Genomic DNA, 21189 nt, shown 5'->3' on the forward strand with positions numbered 1-21189 from the left:
CTAGCACTGATGATGTTCTATAGTTGGGTCATGAAATGTCTGCAAGAAAACAACCAAGCTCAGAGAGCATCAAGGACCCCATAGTCCTCATCATCATCCCCCTCCCTCTTCTTTCCTCCCCCTCACTCCTTCCTCCTCCCCTTCCTCCCCTTCTTCTCCTCCACTCTGAAAACCTTGTACTCCCTTGTAGTACTAACAATGTTCCCTATGTCAGGGTTCCGACTGATGTCCGAATTCAGTGGTTCTCTACCTTCCCAATGCCATGACCCTTTAACACAGTTCCTCATGTTGTGGTGACCCCCAACCATAAAATTGGTGTCTCGGTTCCTAAGACCATTGAAAATATGTGTTTTCCGATGGTCTTAAGCGACCCCTGTGAAAGGGTCAAAGGGTCCTGACCCACAGGTTGAGAACCACTGCCCTAAATAAATCCTGGGCCTCAACCAAACCTTCGAAAGAAATCCAGTTGTTTATTAGGAGCTTCATATCTGCCCCATCCAAGTGGAACAAAATCTGACCTCACTTTTTGCGCGTTAGCTCTGATCCTGTTTTCCCCTCCCTCAAGGTGGGTCATCAGTCACATTCCCCAACTAAGCAATTTTGCAGTTTGTAGAAGTCACTCCCTCCGGACACTGTAGGTCCCTCTGGAGATGACCTCGATGTTGCTGCTTGAATTTGCTTTATTTTGACTTAAATGCATACATGTCTGCCACACCTATTCATCTCCGCGCCCCCACCCTATCTCCCAGAGCTAGGGTGGGGCTTTGCTAGCAACGGTGCCTCTTCCATCCCATAGATTTCCACTGCTCTCCTCTAGTCATATATATATAGTCAAATTAAGGTTGAGCTATAATTGTGATATACATGAATATATGTGAATTTAAAATATGCGATTTGATATGAAAAGCAGGTGATAACTATGGAAGAGATGCATGGAAATACTGTTACCAACTGACACACTTTCTACAATTTGTAGTAGAAGATGGCTTTTTGTTTGTTCAAAAATAAATAAAAATTGTTAAAAAAATAAATCTGAACAGGTTGCTAAGCATCTGAATTCTGAGAATTATCTGAGACTGCCTAGGAATCATAGCTAGTGCCTGCAGAACATGGTTGCCATGCCCCACCATGACCCTTCTTTTGTTGCGGGGCAAAGGGAGGAGATGGAAATTGGTCTTGAGAAAATCCTTCAACCAGAAGATAAAAGAGAAGTGGAGGAAGAGGGAAAAGATGAGGAGGAAAACCCCCTGGAGATGTTTAGGGATTCAAAATAGGGACTCCTGGGATCCAGAAACGTAGAACGAGAAGGGGAAGCAGACTTTCAAGACCAAAGAGGAAGGGACAAGCCAAGGGGACCTTTGGCTCGAGGGATGGATCCAGGGCTGTTGAGGAGATCAGGAATCCTGTTCACTGCATCCTTGTTTCCAGATGGATACCCTATTGCTTTGCTCCATCTGGACTGCTCACCTGAGAGTGAGATGATGGGGGTTGGCTATCTGTTTTCATTGTGGACACCTTGATAGCTGGCAATGAAAACACCTTCCGGATGCTTTGGTTGACCACTTTAGACCTCACCTTGGAGTTCAAGGAGGGTTTCATACGGCTGATGAAAGACAAGAAAAGAGGAGGGAGGGGGAAGAAGGCGGGGCTTAGCAGTGAGAAGACGGAGTTTCAGGCCATTCCTGAAATTCCCCTATTCCAGAAGAATTGGACGGGTCATTTACGATCCTAGCTGTCCCAGAGAGACAGTGAAGGTTTGGGGAGATCCAGTGACCTCAGAGACATTGGCAGGTCTCGGGGGGGCTCGGATTTCAACCCCTTTTGCCATCCCTTTCTGGATTAGCTGTATGCTAACCGAAACTGCAGGTAGCTCCTAAGAATGGTAGAAGTGTTTTCAACTGGTAAGCTGATTTTATTACTCAAAGAGAGATGGTCCGCATTAAAATCTAAGCTAATTGAAACCAAAGAACAGAAGAATCTAGCGGCGAATTGGTTTTTTTTTAATGGATTTATGGCTGGTGGTTACCCTATTTCTTAAATGTTTTGAATGCTGTTTACGTGGATAAAAGAAAGTTTACTTTACTTCAACACTCCCTCAGGCTCTCTTTAAGTGGGCTGTAAGCCAATTTACTATAATTTGGCTTCTTATAACTTGACACTTTTACTGCTTGGCTGTGTTGGTCTAAGATCAGATAAGATTGCATAGCTCCCAGCGTGTCCTTACTTGCAAATATCTTCTGCGTCACATCATGGCGTCTGTACTTGCTTCAAGTGATTCCTTTCAAATGATTTTTTCCGCTTTTCAAAAGTTGTTTGATACATATGAAAAATCTGAAAAAAAACTGGACTATCTGATGTTTTTAACATTAAAATATGAAAGAAAGAGTGAGAGCGTTGAATATTTGAGTGCTCCTGAAACTCAAATGAAGAATGTCAGAAAGGAAGTCTCTCAACTTGCTGACACGTCGGGCGTCTGGTCTACTTCGGAGGCAGAAAGAGAAAGAGGTACAACGCTTGAAAGAAGGGAAGCCATACAGAAAATTTATCTCAAAAGACAGATTGCAGGAGGAATGAGAAGCATTAAAGAATCTATACTTTATGAAACATTATTTGCAGAATTTTCGATACCACCCTTGAAAATCAAAAACAAATTGAGTGGAACAAGCCAAGGACAACGTTATTACACCAGAGGCACCCTAAGCAAAAAGGTGCGAAGATATTTCTGTTTGGACTTGCTTATAAAAATGTTTGGGGAACTTGTTTTAAGAATGGTAACAGGACCAAGCAAGTTTTGCTATTGGAGAGACATAGGCTGATAGATTGAAGAATACAATTGAAAATTAGCTAAATCTAATTACTCTTATTTGTAATAGATATAGCTGAATAATAATTGATATTGATAGTAATGTATATAATGTGGAGTTGATATGATAAATAATAATTGGATATGAGAAAGGAAGGTTGGAAATATTTTTGGATTATATACAAAGGTTATTAATCACAATAATTATCACTATTAAAAATAAAATAAAATATATACAGTTAAATGTTAATTAATATGGGGAAAATGTTATGATATATGATATAACTACATAAAGAAGGGAGAATGATAATAAACTATACTGCATGGAAGATGGACTTTTTGGTATTAAATATTATGGATGTTCAGCTAAAATAGGATATGAGGATTTGATGTTAATAGAGGATTTTACAAACAAGTAAATGAAATGTCAGCAGGTGTTATGGATTAATTCTTTGGCATAGTTAAGGATGAAGGATGTTTAAATAACTGTAGTCAACTAAAACTGGAGGTATAATGATGTTAATATGGTAAACATTTGAGTTAAGATATTTGAATTAATATGAATTAATGGAAGAGATGCACCAAAACATGTTGTAACCAGCTGATATACTTTTTTATATATATAATATATATCTGTGTTCTTTTTTTGTTTTTGTTTTTGTTTTTTGTTTTGTTTTTTCTTCCCTGCCTTGTCTTTTGTTCTTTTTGTCTTTTTTTTATTTTTTCTTTTCTCACTGGTGTGGGCATGTATTGTTTAAGATTATTATTTTTATTAATATTTTTAAATAATAATTACAGTCAAATGAAAATGGATATATGATGATGGTGATATGTATGAATATTTGAGTTAAAATGCTCGAGTTAACATGAGTTATGTTTGTTGACTGTGGAGGAGATGCACGAAAGTTTATTTGTGACCGACTGACACGCTTTCTATAGCATGTAAAGAAAGATGTTGTACTGGTTTTAAATTAAAAATTTAAAAAAAAATAATTAAAAAAAGAAAAAGAAAAGAGGAGGGAGGTGTGAGGAGAGCCTAGGCTCAGAGGGCTAAAAGGGACCTTGGAGGTCTTCTACTCCAACTCTTGCTTGATGGTCCTTAAACCATCCCAGTCATATGGTTGTCCTCTCTTTTCATGAAAACCTTGAGTAATGGAGAGCCCACAACCTTTGGAGGCAAACCCTTCCACTTATTGATTGTTCTCAGTGTAAGGAAATGTCTTCTGGATCTCTCTCTCTCTCTCTCTCTCTCTGTCTCTGTCTCTCTCTCTCTGTCTCTCTCTCTCACACACACTCTCACTCTCTCACTCTCACTCTCACTCTCACTCTTTCTTTCTCTCTCTCACTCCATCCACCTCTCCATCCATTTAGCCATCCATCCCACCACAGCCCTGATGTGTCCCTCAATGAAATGGAGTTTGAACTCCTGCTCTCCTGGATCTATCTATCATCTATCTATCTATCTATCTATCTATCTATCTATCTATCTATCTATTCCTCCCTCCTTCCCTCCCTCTCTATCTCTCCATCCATCCATCTACCCACCCACCCAAGCCCTGACGTGTCCCTCAGTGAAATGGAATTTGACACACACATACACACACACACACACACACACACACGTTCTAAAGCACAAGGACTTGGCATGGAAATCCCATCACTTGGTCCAACTCCAAGTTCCTCCCCAGCTGGTGGGAAAATGAGTGTGGTGCAGGTACATACCTCATGCAGGTGATGGTGATAATGGCTTGATGGAGAATTATGATGGACAAGGGTCTCGCGGGCTCATCTTCAATGACTTCCTGAAAGAAGGAAAGACATGTAAGGAAGCTCCTGAGATGTGGCCACCATCCGGCTGGCACTATTCCCATCCCTATGCCTTTCCTGGTTGACACAGGAAGTCCTCAACTTACAACTGCTCGCTTAGCCACCATTTAAAGTTATGACGGATCTCTTCAGGATCCCTCTTAGAACTAAGGGGAAATTTCCATTTCCAAATAGCGATTTGTCTGAAGTGGTATTTGATTTCCTGGCTGGACTAGAGGACCTCCAAGGTCCCTTCCAACTTTGTTCTTCTAATTCTAACACCCAAGGACTACTTATGACCCAGATTTGAAGTTCTGAGAGGCTCTTTTTCCTCAGGGATCAGAGGATAATATTTTGATTACTTGGCAACCAGCCTGCATTGATGACAGTTTGCAGTGTCTCCTGACCATGGTTTAAGTCAGGGATGGGTAACTAGGGCCTCACTACGACCTGTGAACTTTAACTCTTCAAATCTCTGAAGGCTGGAGAATTCTGGGAGTTGAATCCACCACTCTTAAAGTTATACAATTCCGCCCTCTGCATTTCTAGACATTGGCTGTGTAGTTTCTTCTAGAAAGTCTCAATGCTTTTTTTTCTTTCTTCCCCTAATTTCCCATTTCTATTTGTCATTCTACTTTATATATTAAATCTCTCTCTCTCTCTCTCTCTCTCTCTCTCTCTCTCTCTCTCTCTCTCACTCACTATCATCATCATCATCATCATCATCATCATCATCATCATCATCATCATCATCTATTTGTCTGTCTGTCTGTCTGTCTGTCTGTCTCTGGATATAAAAATAAATACAAATAATAAAAACAATGGGGAAGCCAGTTTCATGAAACAACTGTGCGACTAATTTAACGGCAGTGATTCAGCTAACAACGGTGGGAAGAGAAGTCATACAATGGGGCAGAATTCACTCAACAGCCATCCGACTCTAGGGAGCTCCCAATCAAAATGCCTCCTGGACATTCTGGGTTCTAGTCCCGCCTTAGGCATGAGAGGCAGCTGAGAGACTTTGGGCCAATCACCAAGAGATGGAGAGTTCTAGTCCCGCCTTAGGCATGAGAGGCAGCTGAGAGACTTTGGGCCAATCACCAAGAGATGGAGAGTTCTAGTCCCGCCTTAGGCATGAGAGCCAGCTGAGAGACATTGGACCAATCATCAAGAGATGGAGAGTTCTAGTCCTGCCTTAGGCATGAGAGGCAGCTGAGAGACTTTGGGCCAATCACCAAGAGATGGAGAGTTCTATAGCCATGAAAGCCAACTGTCTGAACAATCACCAGGAGACTGTGAGTTCTAGTCCCGCCTTCAGCATGAGAGCCAGCTGGGTGAGTCCACATCTGTCCCAGTTCTTCTCTCTCAATCCAACACACGTCACAAGGTTGTTGTGGTTGTGCGAAAAGGAAGAAAGAGGATAATGCGCTGCCTTGAGTGTAATACATACAGCATGACCATAAATAAAGAAACCACTAGCATTTCATCATCTCCAGGGCAATTGGAACAGGAAGCAGATCTGAATGGGAGGCATAAGTGGGGGCTGGAGGTCGCCTGTTGAACCCAGATTCTCCCCAGCAACCTCTAAGAACTGCAGTCAGATTGTCCTTGTTCACCAAAAGGGGATATTTGTAGCTCAGGGTTGAACTGTGGAGCCCTTGGTGCTCCCTGAGCTTGGTTGGTTTTTACAGATGTTTCTTATATTTTTTCACCAGCAATTGAAATCCAGATAAGCAGGGATTAACCCCAGACAAACAAGGCAGCAGTAAACAACAGATCAAGGAACTAGCAAAAAGAAAGCAACAGTTCTGCCAGCACTGACACGAGGGTGGAAACCAGCCTACCTTGTTCATGGTGGAGTACTGGACGAGAATTTCGGACACGATGGGTTGGATGAAAACACCCAGGTCTTCAGGGGAGACTCCCTGGGCTGCTTGTCCATAGCAGAGGATTAATGTCCTAATCCTTCTGTCAGACAGATATTGTGGGTCCTGCCAAGACAAAGACGAGGGGGGTCAAACTCTTTTCCAAAGCACCAAAAGACAAGACAAGAAGCCATGGATGGAAACAGATGGAGATTCTTAGTCATCCAGGTCATGGTTGTCCCAAAGGGGCTTTTTCCAAAGGCAACTGGACTTGTTTTTTTCCTTGAAGGGGTTTCGCTTATCATCCAAGAGGCTTCTTCAGGTCTGACTTCGGTCAAAACAGAAGAAGCTTCCTGCATGAGAAGCGAAATATCTTCAAGGAAAAACAAAATCCAAACCCTTTGAAAAGCACCCTTGTGTCTACATAAGATGTTTGTTGGGCAACTCATGATCTTCTTTAGACTTATAAAATGATCCTCCAGGTGATGGAGGTGGAGAATTCCAGCCCCACCTACAATCTCAGCACTGGTCTCAGGTCTTTGATATCTATGATGACTCTGAAGAGAGCAGATGGCCTGGAGCATCCATCCTTCTAAACATCTAGGACATTCCTTCCCAGAATCCCCCAGCCTTCTTCTCTACTGAGTTTTGGACCTTGTAACCCCATCCCTGGTCTTACCTCATGGGATCCTTCCAAGAGGGATGGTCTCTTGGGCTGTGCGATGTTGCCGACCTCCCTGAGGACCAAGAGAATTTCTGGAAGATGATGGAATGCAGCGAGGTGGATGCTCTCCGAGATTCCCTAGGCAAAGCGATGCTTGTGAATTAGGACATTTGCATTTTATTTTTTTAATCTTCCTCTTTCTCCTCCTCCTCCTCTTTGCAAACCCCAGGCCCTTTTACCACTGATGAAATTACCTAACTGGGTAATAAAATATCTGCAAGAAAGCAACCAGAGAGCACCAAGGACCCCACAGTCTTCTTCCTCGTCCTCCCAAAACCCCACAGTTCCCCTTCTCCTTCACTCTTTCCTCTTCTTCTTCTCCTCCTCTCCTCCCTTCTCCTCCTCCCACTCCTTCCTCTCCTCCTCTCCTATTCCCTTCTCCTCCCTTCACCTCCCATCTTCAAAACTTGTTCCCTTCCAGAACTGATGAAATGACCTAGTTGGGTTGTGAAAGGTCTATATTTCTTGTAACCAAGCTCAGAGAACACCAAGGACCCCACAAAGTTGGAGGTCTCAGCCCCCACAGGCAGCCCACTCCCACTCACCTCTCTGTCTGTCTCATCTTCAAATGAGATTGCCAGAAGCTTCTTGACAGAAGCTTTTGCAAGGTCCTTCTGCTTGGTATTCTTCAATTTTAATCCATAATATTTTTAAAGGTTTATCTGAAGGTTGGAAAAAGAGTTTGTGAATCTGAAGGAGCTCCACCCATCATCCAGGAAAAGGAAGCACAGGACAAAGAATGATCAGAAAAGGAGCAAGTGTGGTCAAGCACAGGACCATTTCCAACTAAGCATGGCTTACTCGCCATAGTCAAATCAGCAGGGAACAAGAGTTGCACTAATAGCAGCGTTCCAATATCTCAGGGGTGGCCTCAAAGAAGAGGGGGTCAACCTATTCTCCAAGGGACCAGAAGTCAGGATGAGAAGCGACAGATGGAAACTTATCAAGGAGAGAACCAACCTAGAACTAAGTAGAAACTTCTTAGTGGAAGATCTTAGTAGAACATCTCCGAGGTCCCTTCCAACTCTCTTATTATGTTATTCTGTGACTAATCAAGGAGAACTAAGGAGCAATTTCCTAACAATGAAGACAATTAACCACAAATCCGAGCAGCCGCTGCTGAGAGCCCATCCTATGCCTCTTCCCAACCCCCACACCCCTTCTCTCAGCTACTTTCTGCCTTGTGGACCTAGAACTGATTGCTGTCTTCAGGCTGGCTCTCCTTCTCTCATTGTGGAAGGTGTCTCACAAAAACCATGGGCGGCAGTTGGAAACTGCCGTGCGGTGTTTCGTTGTCCTGTGCGTGGCTGCGCAGCCACGCAGCTTAGAGGGAACATTGCCCATAACTTCTGGAGGCAAGCTATCCCACTGATTAATTTTCTGAGTCAGAACAATTGATTGTTGGAAGGGACCTTGGAGATCTTCTAGTCCAGCCTCTTGCTCAGCTAGGAGACCCTATATTTTGAGACAAATGGATGTCCAATCTGTTCTTAAAAATTTCCAGTAACACCCATAATTTCTGGAGGCAAGCCGTTCCACTGGTTAATTAGCAGAGTAATGGAATAATAGAGTTAGGAGGGACCTTGGATGTCTTCTAGTCCAACCCCTCCTGCTCAAGCAGGAGACCCTACACCATTTCAGACAAATGTTTGTCCAGTCTCTTCTTGAAAGCCTCCCATGATGAAGCTCCCACAACTTCTGGAGGGAAGGCATTCTATTGATTAATTGTTCTCACTGTTGGAAAAGTTCTCCTTATTTCTAGGTTACTTCTCTCCTTGGTTAGGAGTCCATGTGTATAGGTAGTTCCCGACTTACAACAGTTCATTTAGTGACTGTTCAAAGTTACAACAGCACTGAAAAAAGTGACTTACAACAGTTTTCCACACTTTTGAACATTGCAGCATCCCCATAATCATGTGATCAAGATTCAGACTCTTAGCAACTAAATCGCATTTATGACTGTTGCAATTTCACGTGGTCCCCTTTTGCAACCTTCTTACAAGCAAACTCCATGGGGAAGCCGCATTCACTTAACAACTGTGTGGCTAACTTATCAACAGGAGTGATTCACTTCACCAGGTCATAAAATGGGGCATAATTTGCTTAACAGCTGCCTTAGATTGTGCAGAGATGAACAGGTTAACTTTGAGAATAAAGAGGAATCAGTGTACTTCAAGACATGGAGATTTTATGATTGGTTTGAGGGGCAAATAACATGGCGTTTGTTATTTGTTAACTAACATAGTTTATATTTTAATCTGATTTATATTCTTTCTTTTAAAGTGATGTTCAAGATTTATTAGCTTTTGACATTCCTAAACTGATAAACAAACTGGGGACTAGTTCCTGATAAGAAAAGTTTGTTAGTACAAATTGGGGACTGGTTTATCTCTTGTGAACCCTAAGCAAGCTTTCTCCTTACAATTTATTGCATACCTCATTTTAATAAACCTGTATGCTATTATCCTGTCCAATCAACTTTCCTCTTTCAGATTTCTTTGTTATGTTAATTATAAAAGGGGATGCAAGCTAAAGATTGGGCTTCCCTCTTTGAATGATGAATCCCTTTTAATACAATACAATAGTAGAGTTCTAGTCCAAACCCCTGCCTAGGCAGGAAACCCTATACTGTTTCAGACAAATGGCTATCCAACATCTTCTTAAAGACTTCTGGGGTTGGGGCATTCATAACTTCTGGAGGCAAGCTGTTCCACTGATTAATTGTTCTAACTGTCAGGAAATGTCTCCTCAGTTCTAAGTTGCTTCTCTCCTTGATTAGTTTCCACCCATTGTTTCTCGTTCTACCCTCAGGTGTCTTGGAGAATAGTTTGACTCCCTCTTCTTTGTGGCAACCCCTGAGATATTGGAACACTGCTATCATGTCTCCCCTACTCCTTCTTTCTATTAAACTAGGCATACCCAGTTCCTGCAACCGTTCTTAATATGTTTTAGTCTACAGTCCCCTAATCATCTTTGTTGCTCTTCTTTGCACTCTTTCCAGAGTCTCCACATCTTTTCTACATCGTGGTAACCAAAACTGAATGCAGTATTCCAAGTGTGGCCTTACCAAGGCATTATAAAGTGGTATTAACACTTCATGTGATCTTGATTCTATCCCTCTGTTGATGCAGCCTAGAACTGTTCGGCTTTTTTGGCAACTGCTGCACATGGCTGGCTCCTATTTAAATGGTTGTCCACTAGGACTCCAAGTTCCCTTTCACAGTTACTACTATTGAGCAAGATACCACCTATACTGTACCTGTGCATTTGGTTTTTGTTGCCTAAATGTAGAACCTTACTCTTTTCACCATTCAATTTCATTTTATTAGATAGTGTCCATGTTTGTCAAGATCCTTCTGTATCTTAAGCCTGTCTTCTGGAGTGTTGGCTATTCCTGCCAGCTTGGTGTCATCTGCAAATTTGATGAGTTCCCCATTTATCCCCTCATCCAAATAATTGATGAAGATGTTGAAGAGTACTGGGCCCAAATCAGAGCCTTGGGGTACTCCACTGCATACCTCCCTCCATGTAGATGCAGTTCCATTGAGGACTACATGTTGAGTGTGGTTGGTCAGCCAGTTACGAATCCATCTGGTAGTGATGCTGTCTAATCCACATTCTTCTACTTTATCTAGTAGTAGGTTATGGTGTACCTTATCAAATGCTTTGCTGAAGTACAAGTAAACTATATCGATGGCATTCCTCTGGTCCACTAATTTTGTCACATTATCAAAAAATGCAGTAAGATTAGTCTGGCATGATCTGTTTTTGTCTGAATATTCTGATAAATTGTAATAAAATGATCTTCCTGTCTCGGTTAGTCTCATTGGAAAATATGCACACTGAGGCACGAGCATGAAAAAGCCATATTTGGCCATAGGTTAGAGAAAAGAAAAACAAGAAAGAGATACAAAATTCAGATGAGACACTATAAAATGGAAAGGGGGGAGGAACCGGCGGAAATAAAAAAGAAAGTATTAATATATAAGTATATGTTCTATATATATATATATATATATATATATATATATATATATATATATATATATATATATATATATATATATATATATTTAGTGTCACAACCCCTGGTAAGCCCCAATTATGGGAGGAAGCTAATTGCTTCCATCATCTGTCAATCGGCTCGTCACAAGAGTCCATCACGACAGAAACCCAATATTTTTACTGTTGCCTTTGTTATATTTGTGTTTATTTATTTATCAGCACAAATAATTATTTATTAAATTATTTATTTATCAGCACAAATAAACACACACACACACACACACATATGATTTTTACAACCCCTGGTAAGCCCCAATTATGGGAGGAAGCTAACTGCTTCCATCATCTGTCCTTCGGCTCGTCACAAGAGTCCATCACGACAGAAACCCAATATTTTTACTGTTGCCTTTGTTATATTTGTGTTTTTTTTTATTTGTGCTGATAAATAAATAAAGGGAGACTAGTATAGATCTATTTCAAGCTATTTAGCTCTCATCAGCTAGCCATACCCTTACTGGGATTTGAATTTATCAGCACAAATAAAAAAACATATATATGTATGTATGTATGTATGTATGTGTATATGTATATGTATATGTATATGTATATGTATATGTATATGTATATGTATATGTATATGTATATGTATATGTATATGTATATGTATATGTATATGTATATGTATATGTATATGTATATGTATGTATGTATGTATGTATGTGTGTGTATATACACACACACACACACACACACACACACACACACACACAGAGAGAGAGAGAGAGAGAGAGAGGGAGGGAGGGAGAGAGAGAGAGAGAGAGAGGATATGATAATGAAGAAAAGGTAACAGGGAACGATAAGCATAAAATTATAACAAGGTTTGTGGGAAAACCATCCCAAAAATACTCCAGTTCAGAGATGAAAACAGATAACCACAATAATAGAAAAGGAAAGGAAGAGAGGAGGAGAGGAGAAGAAAGAGGGGAGAAGAAAGGAAGAGGAAGGGAGAGGAAGGAGGGAAGGGATAGAAAGAGAAGGAGAGAGGGCAGGAGGAGGAAGAGAAGAGGAGGGGAGAGGCAAGGGAAGAAGGAAAGGTTAAGGAGGGGAGGAAGAAAGAAAGTAGTGAAGAGAGAGAGGGTGAAAAGAAAAGAAAAAAATAGGGTGGTATAACACTAAGGTGACCAGACGTCCAGATTTCGGTGGGACAGTCACGATTTATAACAATTTGTCCCGTGTCCCAGGGCATTTTAAAAAAGTCCTGATTTTCTGGCTTCATGTTGAAAGCCCAGTGGATTTGCTTAAGAAATCATAACTGGGGCAAGACAAAAGACTCTCTCTCTAACCTCTCTCTCTGTCTCAGCACTTTCATTGAAGATATTAAAACGTTAAAGCAAGAAAACGGACCCCCATGCCCCTTTTACCTCATTTTATAAGAAAAAATGACCCAGTACCATAGAGCTCCAGGAAATACTTGTCTAGAGAAGTTGCGAGTGTTCCTTCCTGGATTTTCTGGAGGGAAGGGGCAGGGAGGTTGGAGGTTGGCTCATGTGGAAAAAATGGTGGCAAAGTTTCTTTGAAAAATATTTCCCTGACTAATTTCACCATTTTCATTTATCAGTTCTTTGTATCAACATCTACATCATTCTGGATTGACTTGGAGTGCAAGCCTGCTGGTAAGTGAGCTGGGTTTTTTTCTTTTATTTTTTAATGTATTTTAAAATAATATTTTATTTTTTGTGCATAGGATTTTTTAAAATAGTTTTATTCTGTGTGGATTCTTTTTTAAAATTGTCTTAAACAATTTAAAAAAAGATTCTATCCAAAATACAAAATACCAGCTGCAGTTATTCACTTAAGAACTGTGGCAAGAAAGGTGGTATAGTGACCAAAGTTACAATGGCATTGAAAAAAGTGACTGATGACCATTTTTCACACTTAGCGACCATTTTCAAACTTAGCAACCATTGCAGCATCCTCATGGTCACGTGATCAAAATTTTGATGTTTGGTAACAGTTACAATTTATATTTGTAAATTGTAGTTATGTTGAAATAAAACAAATATTACAATGCTATTTTTGCGTTGTATGAATATTTTTGTTGCTCCTTATAAAATTTTTAATCAACCCCCCCCCCCCCGGTCAAAGTTGTCCCTCTTTACCAATTTGAAAATCTGGTCTTCTTCGACTAGAACTCCCCATCTCCTGGTGATTGCCCCAAAGTCACCTAACCAGTTTCTATGCCTAAGGCAGAGCTACAACTCACCGATTCCTGGTGATTGGCCCAAAGTCATCTAGCTGGCTTTCACACCTAAAACTGGAGTTGAACTCACCACCTCCTGGCTTCTCATCTAGTGCCTTAACCACCAGACCAGGTGTGTCAAACATGATATCACTGAGGGCTGCATCAGTGTAGCCAGCTCGACATCACTCACGTCATGGATGCCTGTGACAGGCCAAGCGCTCTGTTGTGAAAACTGGCTCCCGAGCTCTGTTTTCGGCTGTGACAGCCCCCTGCAGCTCTTTGCAGAGGCACCGTGGGGCGGTTCTTCGCTGTTTCCACCATGGCCCCTTGGGCTAGATCTAAACCCCCCCACATGCTGGATTCGGTGTACAGGCCTTGAGTTTGACACCCCTGGACGAGACCCAACTGGCCAGTGGTGGTTCGCTCATGGAGTCCAGGCGGGTGGGCAGAGGCTCCCGCCACAGCTACTACAGGTTCAGCCGATCCGGGCCAAACAGGGAGCACCTCTGCAACCAGCCCTCACTTCTATCTGTGGATTGCAAGACACCCACCTCCTGGAGGAAGCCGTTCCACAGAGACACGAAAGGCGAGGGTAGGTGGTAAAGATGCCCACAGTGGCCGTCAGCCCCATGATGGTTAGGTTGCCTCCTGTGTAATCCTGCAGAGCTCCTAAAGAGGGAAGAAGAAAGTCAGTTTGTGGGGAGCAAACAAAAGAACACAAAAGGGAGGTTGGGGGGGGAACCCCGACAGGTAGTCCTCGATTACAACAGTCCATTTAGTGACCATTTCAGTGTTACCACCGGACTGAAAAATGGGTCTGAAGAACCATTTCTCACAGCTGCGACCTTGGCACCTTCCAAATTCTGATGCTTGGCCAATGGTTCATATTTATGATGGTCGCTGCATACATTTTCCCCCTTTTTGCAACCTTCTCCCAAGCAGAGTTGATGGGGAAGAATTCGCTTAACAGCCGGGTGACTCACTTATCGACTGCAGTGATTTGCTTAATGGTGGGAAGAAAGGTTGTAAAATGGTCATCTAGTCCAACCCCTGCTTGAAGATGAATCCTTATACCGTACTATCCCAGACAAATGGCTGTCCGGTCTTCCTGAAAAATCTACAGTGATGGAACAGCCACAATATTATTAAGAGTGGAGTAGAGTAGAGTAGACTAGAGTAGAGTAGAGTAGAGTAGAGTAGAGAGTAGAGTAGAATAGAGAATAGAATACAATAGAGTATAGAGAATAGAGTAGAGTAGAATAAAGAATAGAGTATAGATAATAGAGTAGAGTAGAATAGAGAATAGAGTAGAATAGAGAATAGAGTATAGAGAATATAAAGAATAGAGTAGAGTAGAATAGAGAATAGATTATAGAGTATAGATAGTAGAGTAGAGTAGAATAGAGAGTAGAGTAGAATAGAGAATAGAATAGAATAGAGAATAGAGTAGAATAGAGAATAGAATAGAGAATAGAGTATAGAGAATAGAGTAGAGAATAGAGTAGAGATAATAGAGTAGAGTAGAATATAGAGTAGAGTAAAATAGAGAATCGAATAGGAGACTAGAGTATAGAGAATAGAGTAGAATAGAGAATATATAGAGAATATAGAGAATAGAGTAGAGTAGAATAGAGAATAGAGTATAGATAATAGAGTAGAGTAGAATAGAGAGTAGAGTAGAATAGAGATTAGAATAGAATAGAGTATAGAGACTAGAGTAGAATAGAGAATAGAGTAGAATAGAGAATATAGATAATAAGAGTAGAGTAGATTAGAGTGTAGAGTAGAATAGAGAATAGAGAATAGAGAATAGAGAATAGAGAATAGAGAATAGAGAATAGAGAATAGAGAATAGAGAATAGAGAATAGAGAATAGAGAATAGAGAATAGAGAATAGAGAATAGAGTATAGAGTATAGAGAATAGAGTAGAATAGAGAATAGAGTATAGAGAATATAGAGAATAGAGTAGAATAGACTACAGAGTATATATAATAGAGTAGAGTAGAATAGAGAGTAGAGTAGAATAGAGAATAGAATAGAGAATAGAGAATAGAGAATACAGTAGAATAGAGAATAGAATAGAATAGAGAATATAGATAGAGTAGATTAGAGTGTAGAGTAGAATAGAGAATAGAGTATAAAGAATATAGAGAATAGAGTAGAATAGAGAGAAGAGTAGAATAGAGAATAGAGTTTAGAGAATAGAATAGAATAGAATAGAGAATAGAATGGAGTTAGAATAGAATAGAATAGAATAGAACGTGCTTGGTAAGTACTGTAATTACATAAACATCACAAAATTTTTACATTTTGTTTGTTTCATTGCAGCTCTTAGAATTCATTGCAGACGAATATTCAGACTCTTGAAAATGGACTCATATTTATGACGGTTGCAATGTACTGGGGTCAAGCCAGGTCAACAGGAAGCTAGATTCACTTAACGACCATGTGACTAACTCACCAACTGCCATGATTCATTTAACCACCACGGCAAGAGAGGTGGCAAAATGGAGCAAAACTCGTTTAACAAGTATCTCATTTAGCAACCGAAATGTTGGGCTCAATATTGATTGTAAGTCAAGGACTACCTGTAATTTCCCCCCCACCCCTCCTTCCTGCAAGCCAAGGGGGATTGGTACCCACCATAATACAAAACAAAAACAACAGCTGTTGCGGCAAACAATCCAAAGAACTGTCCAATCACGTACGCCGGGAGTTTGCGCCAAAGTACATTTCCAACCAAGCAATTGGCGAAAGTGATGGACGCATTCATGTGAGCCCCTTGAGGTGACAAACAGAATGCGGGAAGAACTGTTAGGATGCTTACAGGAAGGCGAATGGCAACCAAGTGGTTTCTTTCTTTCTTTCTTTCTTTCTTTCTTTCTTTCTTTCTTTCTTTCTTTCTTTCTTTCTTTCTTTCTTTCTTCCTTCCTTCCTTCCTTCCTTCCTTCCTTCCTCCCTCCCTCCCTCCCTCCCTCTTTCTTTCTTTCTTTCTTTCTTTCTTTCTTTCTGTATAAGTTTTATTTGCAGCTTTTCTTTGACAACCAACATTTCTCTGTGGACAGTGTAACGGCTGGGTTAACATATTTTTCCCACCGTGTTCCCAGTAATAATACAATTCTATACACCGCATTTTTTATCTTCTAACTTCTAACCCCAATGTGCTCATCTATAATTGTAATATATTCTTTTATGTGCTCATTAACTCCTAACGTTTGGATATTATAAAGGTCATTCAGTGTTCAGCCACATTTTCAATATCTCAAATTTCTATAAACACCATTAAAACCGGAGATGGGATTCTACCGGTTTGGACCATTTTACCCGAACCAGTAGTGGGAATCTCGTGTGGCCCTACCCTATGCTCTCCCATTTAGGCACTTTTTTTTAGTCAAACGCATGCATGGAAGGTTGAATGCATGCGCGGACACGTGGGCTCACATTTGCAAACCGGTAGGGAAGATAATACCATCTCTGATTAAAAGCAATTATCAGTAAGATCTAATCAGTCCCAATTTTATATCCCTAAGTCCCCTGGATTTATAGTCATTATAACCGGAGTGAAATTCAGCAGGTTCTGACAGATTCTGGAGAAGCGGTAGCGGAAATTTTGAGCAGTTCGGAGAACCAGCAAATACCACCTTTGGCTGGCCCTAGAGCGTGGAGGGAATGGAGATTTTGCAATATCCTTCCCCTGGAGTGGGGAGAGAATGGGGATTTTGCAGTATCCTTCCCCTGGAGTGTGGAGGGAATGGGGATTTTGCAGTATCCTTCCCATGGAGTGGGGAGGGAATGGGGATTTTGCAGTATCCTTCCCCTGAAGTGGGGTGGGAATGGGGATTTTGCAATATCCTTCCCCTGGAGTGGGGAGGGAATGGAGATTTTGCAGTATCTTTCTCCTGGAGTGGGGTGGGAATGGAGATTTTGCAATACCCTTCCCCTGCAGTGGGGAGGGAATGAGGATTTTGCAGTATCCTTCCCCTGGGGTGGGGGGGGGAATGGGGAGTTTGCAGTATCCTTCCCCTGGAGTGGGGAGGGAATGGGGATTTTGCAGTATCCTTCCCCTGGAGTGGGGAGGGAATGGGGATTTTGCAATACCCTTCCCCTGCAGTGGGGAGGGAATGAGGATTTTGCAGTATCCTTCCCCTGGGGTGGGGGGGGGGAATGGGGAGTTTGCAGTATCCTTCCCCTGGAGTGTGGAGGGAATGGGGATTTTGCAGTATCCTTCCCATGGAGTGGGGAGGGAATGGGGATTTTGCAGTATCCTTCCCCTGAAGTGGGGTGGGAATGGGGGTTTTGCAATATCCTTCCCCTGGAGTGGGGAGGGAATGGAGATTTTGCAGTATCTTTCTCCTGGAGTGGGGTGGGAATGGAGATTTTGCAATACCCTTCCCCTGCAGTGGGGAGGGAATGAGGATTTTGCAGTATCCTTCCCCTGGGGTGGGGGGGGGAATGGGGAGTTTGCAGTATCCTTCCCCTGGAGTGGGGAGGGAATGGGGATTTTGCAGTATCCTTCCCCTGGAGTAGGGAGGGAATGGGTATTTTGAAGTACCCTTCCCCTGAAGTAGGGTGGGAATGGGGATTTTGCAATATCCTTCCCCTGGAGTGGGGAGGGAATGGAGATTTTGCAGTATCTTTTTCCTGGAGTGGGGTGGGAATGGAGATTTTGCAATACCCTTCCCCTGGAGTGGGGAGGGAATGGGGATTTTGCAGTATCCTTCCCCTGGGGTGGGGGGGGAATGGGGAGTTTGCAGTATCCTTCCCCTGGAGTAGGGAGGGAATGGGGATTTTGCAGTATCCTTCCCCTGGAGTGGGGAGGGAATGGGGATTTTGCAGTATCCTTCCCCTGGAGTGGGGAGGGAATGGGGAGTTTGCAGTATCCTTCTCCTAGAGTGTGGAGAGAATGGGGAGTTTGCAGTATCCTTCCCCTGGAGTAGGGAGGGAATGGGGATTTTGCAGTATCCTTCCCCTGAAGTAGGGTGGGAATGGGGATTTTGCAGTATCCTTCCCCTGGAATGGGGAGAGAATGGGGATTTTGCAGTATCCTTCCCCTGGAGTGTGGAGGGAATGGGGAGTTTGCAGTATCCTTCCCCTGGAGTAGGGAGGGAATGGGGATTTTGCAGTATCCTTCCCCTGAAGTAGGGTGGGAATGAATATTTTGCAATACCCTTCCCCTGGAATGGGGAGAGAATGGGGATTTTGCAGTATCCTTCCCCTGGAGTGTGGAGGGAATGGGGAGTTTGCAGTATCCTTCTCCTAGAGTGTGGAGGGAATGGGGATTTTGCAGTATCCTTCCCCTGGAGTGGGGAGGGAATGGAGATTTTGCAGTATCCTTCCCCTGAAGTAGGGTGGGAATTGGGATTTTGTACTATCCTTCCCCTGGAGTGGGGAGGGAATGGAGAGTTTGCAATACACTTCCCCTGGAATGGGGAGAGAAAGAGGATTTTGTAGTAACCTTCCCCTGCCACACCCACCAAGCTACTCCTGGTAGTAACCCTTTTTCAATTTCACCATTGCCGTATAGGCTATAATTTCCAATATACAGGTGAAACTCCAAAAATTAGAATATCATGCAACTTTTGCATCTCATTTGGAAACCAAGGACCCAGAGTATGGAGGAAGAATGGAGAGGCCAATCAAGCACAGTAATCCCATGGTCAACCAGTTTTTGGTGCTTTTGGCTCCAAAAAGTTGCTCTCATCAGAAAAGAGGACTTTGGACCACTGTGCTTCATTAAGACCAGGGTCAACACAGCCGTCTACCAGGAGATTTTGGAGCACTTCATGCTTCCTTCTGCAGACGAGCTTTATGGGGATGCTGACTTCATTTTCCAGCTGGCCACACTGCCAAAAGCACCAAAACCTGGTTCAATGACTGTTGGATTATTGTGCTTGATTGGCCAGCAAACTTGCCTGACCTGAACCCCATAGAGAATCTATGGGGCATTGCCAAGAGAAAGATGAGAGACATGATACCAAACAATGCAGAAGAGCTGAAGGCCGCTATTGAAGCATCTTGGTCTTCCATAACACCTCAGCAGTGCCACAGGCTGATAGCTTCCATGCCATGCCACATTGAGGCAGTAATTGCTGCAAAAGGGGCCCAAACCAAGTACTGAGTACATATGCATGCTTATTATTGAGTATTGTATACCCAGCAACAGCCTGTGTATACCCAGCAACAGCCTGTGCTGCGCTCTAATTGGTCGGGACGAAGCACAGCCTGTGATTGGAGGTTGTAGTGACAGTTAAATGACAGTTGGTGCCTGAGAGTATAAATACCGTGACCGTGGTAACAGAATCAGAATCGCTGACATCTCACAATAAACATCTTACTCTCTGATTCCATGGCTCCTGCGTCTTCCCTCACACATACACAAAACTTATAATTTTCAGAGGTCCGATATTGTTTTATGTACAATCCTTGTTTTATTGATTGCATGTAATATTCCAATTTTCTGAGATGGTGGATTTGGGGTTTTCATGAGCTGTAAGCCATAAACATCACAATTATGACAAATCACGGCTTGAACTATCTTGCTTTGCATGTAATGAGTCTTATCTCCTATATTAGTTTCACCTTTTAAGTTGCATTATTGAAATAAATGAACTTTTGCACGATATTCTAATTTTTGGAGTTTCACCTGTATTTTTTTCCCATCCTGTTAATCATAATAATGAATCATCAATCAATTAGAGCATCTTTTGGAAACCTGAGACAGTGGTGTGATCCTATGGGTTTAACAACCGCTTTGGTGATTGCGCACTTCGCTCTAGGTTACCCAGTGTAGTAACCCAGCTCCTCTCTCCCCCCTGCTAGACTCACCTGAGATGCCACCAGCAGCATGGACTCCCAACATAACACCAAACCCGAAACCAAGATTGATGCTCAAGTACTCTCCAAACTTGTGCTTCCCCAACACAACTTGTGCCACGGAGCCAAGGCCAAAGGTCTATCAGAAGAAAAGAGAAATGTCTTCCAGAAAGTCTGCAATTATTTTGGATAGGGCTATCTATAATACAATACAATAGCAGAGTTGGAAGGGACCTTGGAGGTCTTCTAGTCCAATCTCCTGTCTAGGCAGGAAACCCTATACCATTTCAGACAAATAGCTAACTAGATCGTCTCCAAAGCTGGCAACTTGAAGACCTGTGGACTCCAATGCCCATGCTGTTTGCCCATGAATTCTGGGAGTTAAAGTTCACGAGTCTTAAAATGGCCAAGTTTGGAGATTCCTGAGAAAGGGGGCCATTTTTAGCCTGTACAGAAACTAGGCTAGGAAGAAAGAAAAGCTGGGAAAACAGGATAACAGAGATTTACAAAGAAGGAAGGAAAGCAATGCACCGTTTTTCTGTTATTCCCTGGAAAATGTCCTGGAGAGAGTTCAAAAATCAGATTGAGGATGTGTTTTGCAGGCTGAAAATCCTAAATTCTCTGATTTCCACTTGGAACCAAGAAGGCTGCGACCATTTGAAGAGAGAGAAATAAATTGACCAATCATCTAATTTAATCTAAGGGATGTGGTGGCTCAGTGACTAAGGCACTGAGGTTGTCAATCAGAAAAGTCAGCAGTTCAGTGGTTCGAATCCCTAGTGCCGTGTAATGGAGTGGGTTCCCATTACTTGTCCCAGCTAATATAAATCAGTGTTTTTTCAACCTCGGCCCCTTTAAGAAGGGTGGACTTCAACTCCCAGAATTGTTTATAGGTTCCACTCCAATGGAGTTTTGTTCTCATTTCTGGCC

This window comes from Thamnophis elegans, chromosome 2 (genome assembly GCF_009769535.1).
Source record: "Thamnophis elegans isolate rThaEle1 chromosome 2, rThaEle1.pri, whole genome shotgun sequence".
Classification (NCBI taxonomy): domain Eukaryota; kingdom Metazoa; phylum Chordata; class Lepidosauria; order Squamata; family Colubridae; genus Thamnophis; species Thamnophis elegans.